This window comes from Echinops telfairi, unplaced genomic scaffold (assembly GCF_000313985.2).
Source record: "Echinops telfairi isolate 266 unplaced genomic scaffold, ASM31398v2 ScPeMD7_41;HRSCAF=154, whole genome shotgun sequence".
In the NCBI taxonomy this organism is placed as follows: Eukaryota; Metazoa; Chordata; class Mammalia; order Afrosoricida; family Tenrecidae; genus Echinops; species Echinops telfairi.
In genome coordinates this window covers 2,199,984-2,209,825 of record NW_022103939.1, presented here as the reverse complement: position 1 = coordinate 2,209,825, position 9,842 = coordinate 2,199,984, and the positions used below count along the sequence as shown (strand labels likewise).

The 9,842-nt window shown below is 33.6% G+C and overlaps 1 pseudogene; it reads left to right on the top strand.

Annotated features, from left to right (window-relative positions):
* The first annotated feature begins 7,373 nt into the window (after positions 1–7,373).
* Positions 7,374–8,247, top strand: LOC101647190 (annotated as a pseudogene).
* Positions 8,248–9,842: the final 1,595 nt, after the last annotated feature.

Sequence of the window (9,842 nt, the reverse complement as noted above, 5' to 3'; positions counted from 1 at the left end):
TATCTCAATGCCATCTGGTTTGGTTTTTGTTTAGAATGAAGATAATGAACACTATCGTATCATTTGCTTTGGAGGGGACAAGGATACTTTCAGTGAAATGAAAAGCAAACAAATTCATTATCATGTTCAGCCTTCATTTGGGTTTCAGTAATTCCTCTCGGTTACATTGCCCTTCATCAAGCCCTACCAGGCCTCCTACACTCTCCTCGCCATCAATTTTGGATCACTTGTTGTTCTCTTGTATTTCAGTTCATTAACACCACTTCCTTTCCTCCCATGTCCCCCCGGAACCATCGAGCCCATTGTTTTCTCCTCCAGATTGTTTATCCCACATATCTTATCTAGACAGACCTGCAGAGATAATAATAAGCACAAAAACAAGACAGAGTAAAACAAAGCAACAAAATAGAGCTATTAAAAAACCATGAAACAAATGACAATGAAAATAAAACAGCATATGGGACATATAAATAACTACTCAGCGAGAGGTTTATAAAAATAAGTGTATATATCAGAAAGAATTAAAACAAACACCTTAACATCATATATTCAACAATTAGAACAGGATCAGCAAAATAAATCCGCAGACACTAGAAGAAAAGAAATGACTAAAACATAAATAAATGAATATGAAGAATTAAAAAAGAAAAAATCAATGACTAGATTTTGATCCTTCAAAAGTATTGCCAAAATTGATAAACCACTGACAAAAAAATTGATGTCTTGACAAGCCTAACAAAGGAAATTAAGAAAAAGCAAGTATTACAAATAAAAAATGAAATGGATGACAACAGAACCAACCACATTTTAAAAAAAGTAATTACACAATAGTTTGGAAAAAAATATTTCAACAAATTTGAAAATCTAGAAAAAAATGTACATTTTTATTGAAACACATTGCCTACATAAATCAATGTGCATTGATGCAGAACAATCCTTAATAAACCTATAGTCCAAGAAGAAATAGGTCTGGTGATGATTAAAACTCCCAACATTAAAAAATCTAGGACCAGATAGTTTTACTAAGGAATTCCACCGATCATTTTAGAGAAGTGTTAACACCAATCCTACTATTTTAGAATATGGTGCAGGATAACATACTATCAAATTAATTTTAAAAAGCAATTATTACCCTGATACCTCAGTCAGACAAAGACATCACCAAACTAGAAAAGAAAACCACAGACCAATATTTCTTATTAACATAAATATCACAATTTTCAATATAATTCTAGCTAACAGAATTCAAAAATAAACATTGAAAAATAATACATTTTGATATATTAAAATTCATTCATACTAGGTATAAAATGAAGATTCAGTATTAGAAAAACAATAAATGTATTCCATCATATAAATAAGACAAAAGAACAGAACCATATGATTATATCAATCAATGGATAAAATACATTAAATAGAATTCAACATATATTTGTGATAAGAATATTCAATAATTATAAATAGAAGGTAAATCCCTGACCATAATAATGACCATATGTGTACAATCTATGACCAGCAGTTCACTCAATAAAGAGAAATTGAAAGCATCCTCTCTCTGAACTGGACAAGATTGCCCTTATTTAATATAGCCCTAGAATTCTTAGACAGAGCTATAACTATATAAACTATGACATGAAAAGGTATTTCAAATATCCAAAGTGGCAAATAAGTAGAACTCCCTTGATTTGAAGACAGCATGATTTTATATATAGTAATCCCAAAGATTTAATTTTTAAAATGCTAGAACTAATTGAAATATTTGGCATTGCATCAGCCTATAAAATTAACTAATAAAATTAAATTGGATTCTTGCATATTTAGAACGAGGACTTTGAAAATGAAATTAACAGAACAATACCATGTGTATAACCATCCCAAAGATAAAATCAAACCAGAGAAACAAATGTCTTATACAGAAAACTAAACAATACTTGTGCAAGAAGCCAATAGAGAATGATATAAATGGGAAAATGTCCCATGATCCTGGATAGGCAGACTTAGTGAAAATATTTATATTACTGAAAGCACACTATATAAATCCAAAACAATCCTGTTCCAAGTCCCAACAAAATTTTTCAAAGAGATTGTAGAACTAATTACCAATTTCATATGGAAAGGAAAAACTAAAACAAAGTGAAGAACTTTCACTCCTAACTCCGAAAGCTAATATACAAATCAAAACAGTTTGATATCTGTACAATAGAGAGTGGACTAATGGATTGTAACAGAGAGCTTAGAACTACAATTAACAATTACAGACTCAATTTTTAATAAGGGACAAAAAGAGATTAAATAGAGAAGAGATAGTGTTTTCAATAAATGATGCTGGAAATTTTGGATCCCTGACTGCAAAAGAATGAAACAGATAGCATAACACACCATGTGCAAAGATAAACTCAAGATGGATTAAAGGCTTAAATATAAGCCCAAAAGACTTAAATATAAGAACTATAACAATCATAAATGAAAAAAATAGGGACAAGCTTAAGGGCCTGAAGCAAGACATGAATACATGAATATACGACCAAACATAATGAAAAACATTCACACTGCAGAAGAAAAAAAATAAAGATCTAGTACTTTCTAAAGACATGATACTTATATCTATCCACAGAATTCATCAAAATTAGCATACACAGATTCAGAAAAAAAAAATTTAACAATGATAAATAAAGGACTAATTTTTAAAATCTACAGAAAACTGCAACATTAAAATAAAAACACAAATAATCCAATCAAAATAGGCACAAAACATGAACAATGTACTTAAGATTACATCCACATAGGTAACAGTCATATGAAGAAATGCTCATGATCATTAGTTATAAGAGAAATTCAAATTAAAATGATGAGTCTCTTGCTGGCATTTTTAACAAAATTCAAAGAAACACAAAATAAATGCTAGAGAGGATGTGTTGAATGATCACATATTGCTCATGGGGTTAAAGAATTGAACAGCCACTAAGGAAAATAGTTTATTGCTTCCCTTAAAAAATGTGCATAGAAATACCATATGACCCTGTAGGGTCTCTACTTGGTATATTCCCCCAAGAAATAAAGAACAAAACTTAACAGATGTTTATTGCAGCAATTTCTATGATAATAAAAGAAATAATAAACAACCGGAGGAATGGATAAATAAACTAGTACTTACACACAATGGAATATTATGCATCCCTGCAAAAATGACGATACTATTAAACACCTCATGGCATGGAAAAAGTTGGAAGACATGCTCAGCAAATTTAGTCAATATCATAGGAATAAATATTTCATGACACCATTATTATAAAGGAAAAAAGAAAAATGGTTTTCTCACCGAAGGAGAAGACGTAGGAGGGTGACGTCATGACGATGGGGGAGAGAAAGGTGGGCACAACAACAGCAAACACCTGTTTTGTAAGAAGTACAAGACTGTTCCCTCAGAATTGAGGATAGAATTGAGGATTGGGAAAGACATGTCACATACTTTGGTAATCTTGTAAGAAGAGATCAGCCCCTGGAACATGATGCTTATTAAAGTGGAGGGTCAGTTAAAGAGAGAACCTGGATTGACTCAGTGGCTACAACAATAGGCTGATAGGTAACAATTGTGATGGTGGGGCAGGACATGGCCATGTGTTGCCATAGGGTTGCTATGATTTCGAGCTGACTCTACACCTAACAATTTGTTTTAAAACTCTTAGATTACCTTGAGAGAGGGCTGATCTTAAAGATCGAGATACATTTTTATGCAGCTTATTTGGAAGTGGGAGCCTAGAGAGAAAACAGTATTGATGAGATCATAGTTTAGGGATTTCATGCAATTCCACCATAAATCTTTAAAATAGCACTAAAATTTCTCAATTCATTTTGTTTTCAAAACTATTAACTTAATCCAAGCCAGTATTATTTTTTTCTCTAGTATACTCCATATTTTGTATTACTGCTAATTGTATTATGAATTTGAAATAATTAAGTGTAAAAATGCACTGTAAGTTAAATATTTGAATAGCAAAACACAATATGTTCAGTGGAAAGGAAATTACATTGAAGACATTATGCTTCCATCCTCTTTTTGGATCTTTCTCAGAAATAACAGGAGGATAGGGAGGTGGTGGCCACCAGTTTAAAAGTCTATACTTTGGCGTCTGTTAGGCCAATAGGGAAACTGTGTCACACACATTATTAACCCCTGTGGGACTTTATTTCTAACACAATTAATATAGTTAAGATTAGCTATAAACACAAAACAAAATTAAACAAAACCGAACAGTATGTTAAGGTAGTAACTTACTTTGACTTCCCAACCACTCTGTGAAACCTCCTATTCAAATTTTTCTGTGCTTCATTATTTCTTTTTTGTGTGTGCCCACTTTACCTACTCTACATCCAAGAGCAGAGTTGAATATATCCTGATATCCATTCTAGTCTTTTCTTCATTTCCTGTATGTTAATGACCCTTTCTTTTATTCATGTATGAAGTTTTTGACGTCATTTCAAAACTCCTATGGTATTTTGGTCAGTAGTATTCAATTTGTCAACTCTGTTCTTGGAATGATCTGTAAATTCACGCGTGATATGCACAAGTTCCTACTTTGGCTCTTGGATTGTTTTCACTTCTTCAGCTTTAATGTGAACTTGCATATGAAAATGGATGCTCTGTTCTGCAGCAGGCCACTCCCTTATTCTGACATTGAGTCACCTTCTCCGTTGTACCTTTCCACAGATGTAGTTAATGTGATTCCTATGGATTCTACCTGGTGAGATTTGTGTTTATGTTGTGGAAAATTGGCATTTTCAATGAATAATTTGTTACTGGCCTTGAAAAATTCTATAATGTGTTTCCCCATGTTGTTTTTTACCAAGGCTATATCTTTCCAAAATCTGTTTTCCTTTCCTCCCCTCCCCACTGTACAGATTTTCTCATACTTGAGTATATCTTGTCTGGTTTGGTCACATTTAAATAATGTCATATTGTTCTTCATTGTTGGGATTGATCCCACTTTTTTCTGCTTGTTGTTCTTATTTTTATGTTCAGCAAGGGGAGTGTTTTGGAACTTTAAAAAAAATTTAAGTTCACAGACTAAATACTGATTTATTGTTTTGTTTTAATTTAGTAAATGCATGACAAGAAAATGCAGCCTGTAAAGTTACTGACATCATGATTGTGATTTTGCCAAGCATATGTTATATTGTTCACCTTTTGTAATTTATTAAAAGTATGTGCTTTACATTCAATTTATTCTTTAATTCAAGAGTTGTTATGAAGAGTTATTTTAATTGCACACTAACTGGTATGTTACATTTATGTTTTGTATATAATATATAGTTTCTACATTTATATTTAACTTTACTGAAGTAAAACTATAATTTGAAATGGATCATGAACCCTATTTATTAAGGGCTAATTACCTATTCTATTACCAAAAATATTTAGAATTTCTAATTTCTCTTAATATTTTTCAAATAAAATAGATTTCCCTCTGCTCAAAGGTTATTAGCTTCAAAGTTGAGTTATATATTTAGTTCTCCATCCTCTCTATGCATGAGAATCCCAACCTCTTTAAAACTCACCTATCTAGTCCTGAAGTAGAGGAGCCATGACTCTCACAGTTTATAATATACTCTGTTTCTTACTGAGGTGAAGTTTGTATTTTATATCTTAATCACCTCACTGTCTTTGGTTATATTGTAAATATAAGAATAAAATCTGTGATTTGTGCTTTTGCAAACCTCTACTTCTTTTAACTACCATTTTGTTTTGTCTTCCCTCTTTCTTTTATTTTGATTATGTGTCTTTCTCTGTAATACTATGATGTGCCACCATGTTTGCCATATATCTGGTCAGTACATTGTCTGGAGAGATGACGGTAGAACAGAGACTGGCATACCTTATCTGGATACAAAATGGTCACTTCAAAGTGCCTTCTACAACCCCCACAACACTGCAGGCTGCACTTGTTTCTGAGTTCATATATATTTAGATATATATATTTCACATAAGTTGGTTCTTGTAATTTTTACTACAATAGTCATATGAGAATTTGATCACACACACACACACACACATATATGTATTTGAAGAAATAAGGAACTGTTTGGGAGGAGAATGGGCAATTCACTGAGAAAAATTACTATTGTCTGGTTAGAAAGTATTTAGTTGGTTTAATAGGATGACTGCTTTCTGCTTAAATTGAGATATATTTGATAATACCCTAGTTATAACCCTTAACTATTATTTTTATAGCTCTCATTCTTTAAAAAACAGAGCTCTAATATGTGCACCTAAGTATATATACATGCCAATTAGACATAACATGGTGGATAATCAAGTGAAGTTTAGAAAACAATCTTCTGTCTCCAACCTAAACTCTGTTGCCATTTTAAAATGTTTTATAAGTAATTTGGGACAAAGTCATTCTAAATTGTGGTTTTTTTGGTTAGTGTGGAATGAAATAAGATATTTCAAAGGCAATGACAAATTTCAATTGAAAGTCCTCCAAATTGCTACAATCCGAATCAACTTGATGTCTGTGTGTCTGAGTCTGGAGTTTATCTGAAGACCTCTTAGGTCAAAAAAGACACAAGGGCAAATTAAAGCTATTTGAAAACAAAGAAAATGAATATACAGCACATTGGAATTTGCGGGAAGTCACTAAAGCATTGTTTGTTGTTGTTTAATGGAAACAGCACATTTGTTATACTTTTGTTCTATCAAAAAGAGATGGTTTTGAATAAACAACATTTCAAATTCTTGTATTTGTAAATTCCAAGCTCTACTAATTAAAAACAAACAAACAGCTTGTGGTCACAACATGTAGTCATATGCAAATGGAAAATTTTTCCGTGACTAAGCTACTTAGAATACACAAACATATTCTTTTTTTCAATTAGCTTCACTGTCATAAACAAATACCTAGCCTTAAAGCACTCCAACCTCTCAGCACATGTAAATTGAGGTAGTTCTTTCCCCTTCTCCGCTGCAGTACTGATGTCTCTTGGTTATGCACTTTTTAATTTAGATTTTTCTCTTTATTTTGAAGGTCCAGAATGCTTTGGGACCAAGATTAATCACCTTCTCTATAAATGCTATGACTCTCACAAGTGGAATCAATCTCTTCATCTGTGGTCATAAAACAGTTGATTCTTGTAACTTTTACTACAGCAGTGCTATGAGAATTTGAACATTGGTTTCCCCAGTTACTACTCTACTATAATGTTAATATCTGAAGTTAAGGATTAGGACTATTCAACACTGTATGCTCTTAGTAGAAATCATTGTCAGGTATTTTGAATAAGTTAAGAAATAAAAGTAATCAATTAAAAATAGACAAACGAATATAGAACAATCTCGGCCATTTCAGAGTTGAACTCAGCGTGGAGTTCCCATCATGCTCTTGTCAGATAATACTAATATTCATCCCAGTACTTTTTTTCTTCTTGGAATTCCAGGATTAGAGGCCATTCACATATGGATAGCAGTGCCCTTCTGCCTTGTTTATCTGGGTGCTATTGTGGGTAAGGTCTCTATTCTCTTTATTATCAAAATGGATCCCAATCTGCATGAGCCCATGTATTTCTTCCTCTGTATGCTCTCTCTTTCAGACCTGATTGTCTCTACTACTGCCATGCCCAAAATCCTTAGCATTTTTTGGATCCATGACAGAGCGATCTATTTTGAAGCTTGCTTGTACAAGTATTTCTCATTCATTCACTATGCAGTATGGCTTCATGTTTTATCTTGGCCATGGCTTTTGACCGCTATGTGGCCATTTGCAATCCTTTGAGACATTCCACTATTCTGACCCATAGAGTCATCAAGAATTTTGGGCTGGCGATTGTCTTCGGTGGGGCTTTGCTTTTCAGTGCTGAGCCCTTTATGCTTCGGTGGCTTCCCTACTGCAGAACTAATATCATCCCTCACACATACTGTGAATTCATGGCTCTCATCAAGCTTGCTTGTGCAGAGCCTAGGATATGCAGACTATACAGCCTAACAGCTGCCTTTCTTACTGGGGGGTTAGATTTCATATTAATTATATGTTCTTATATTGTCATCCTTTATACTGACTTCCATCTTCCATCCAAGGCTGCTCGGGCACCTGTGGATCCCATGTATGTGTTATTTTAGGGGCGTATACCCCAGCTTTTTTCTCCTTCCTGACTCATAGGTTTGGGCACCATGTAACTCCTCACATTAATATTTTTGTAGCTAACATCTAACTCCTTGTTCCACCCATGGTGAACGGTTCTTACAAGTTTTGACGTCTTGCAAAATCTGAAATAGCCGTTTTTTTAGCATATTTTTCAATGTCTTTGAGGTTTTAAAATCTTGGAGGTTAAAAAAAACAACACCACGAACCCTTTCTCCAGAATCTTTGTTTTATACATTTCCTATTATTTTGAAGTAATAATTAGGGTTAATTAGATTTAATTCTCCTAATAAAACTGGTTTTGAAAAAAATAGAAAGCTCATTTTGCATATGGTTAATCTAGGTGATTCATTTTTGGTATATTTTCCTGATACAGAAATATTTCCAATATTGTATGATCACTTTAGCTGATATATTTGTTCTCACAAGCCTATCTTATTAAGTCTCATTAACTTTATCACAGATATACAATTACACACTGTATCTGATCTTCACTAAGATGCCATACATTTGTAAGTCTCATTAGATAGAATTGCCTATATCACCTAGAGAGCAAAATGGAAAGATTTTAAAACACGTAACCATGAAAATTATGATGATGCTAGTTGAGTTAGTTAATTGTGCCAGCCTGGCCGATAATCACATGTGGTGCTGGTTGAAAGGCGGAGGGATAAATGGGTGGTGAAGCCTCACCTTTGCCTTTCTAGTTCTCGGGTCTCTTGTTTTGTGATGGTTGCATCGGGTGCAGCTGCCTTAGCAGTTCCCTGCTTCAGCTTGCAAGATGGATTTCCTACAAGACATCCCCAAGGAGAAGCCACTTGGACCTATCCCGATGCAGCCCTGGGTGCTGGAGCAGCCATGTGGAGACCCCTGCCAGTGCTGAGATGCTTACACGTTCACGGACTCAGCTTTCCTCCTGCAGTCGGCATTATTGCCTCTGTTTTGTGAGGTGAAGGACTTTGTGGACTGGTGTTGGGTTAATGGGTTAATGTTGGACTTGTGGGCTTGGGCAGCATTGGGTTGGGATGTTTTCGTGATGCACCTTTTCTTTACATAAAACTCTCTTATACGTGAGTCGCCGTGGATTTGTTTCTCCAAGTACCTAGACTAATACACTAGTCAAATATCTTTTCAGCAGGTAGATGAAGAAATTGTCATAGCCTGCCTTTCAGAGGTCCTTATGGGATATTTTTATGACATATTCTTATTTTATTCGCAAATAACATTTCTGTCCACAACACTCCCTCAAAATTGTTCAATATAGGTTTTTTCCCTTTTCCAATGTGAATCAATTGATTATTTTAAAATGTCTATGTCTACACTCTCATTCTTTTTATATGATATGCTCACTTTCCATCTGTATTATGAAATAGAAAGAAAAAAACCTTTGCTTTTAGTCTCTCCTCACCATACATTATTTTAGCTGTTTTTAAATGGTGGTATTACTATGTTCCTAGGTTTTGTTTTTGTTTTTCAATCCAATGACTCTGATTTGTACAGATTATTGTATAGGATAAGTTATTACATCTATATAATATAAAAAAGTTATGCTTGTTTCAATTCAGTCATAGAAGCATATTTTACTAAACTCTTCTAAACTACCTCTTTTACAGCTGATTTATAAGCATTTGTCATGCCTTTTCTTGGCTTTTTCAACTGTCTGTACAAGTTAATGCCTTTTGGGTAACAAGCAGTGCAAGATTCGTT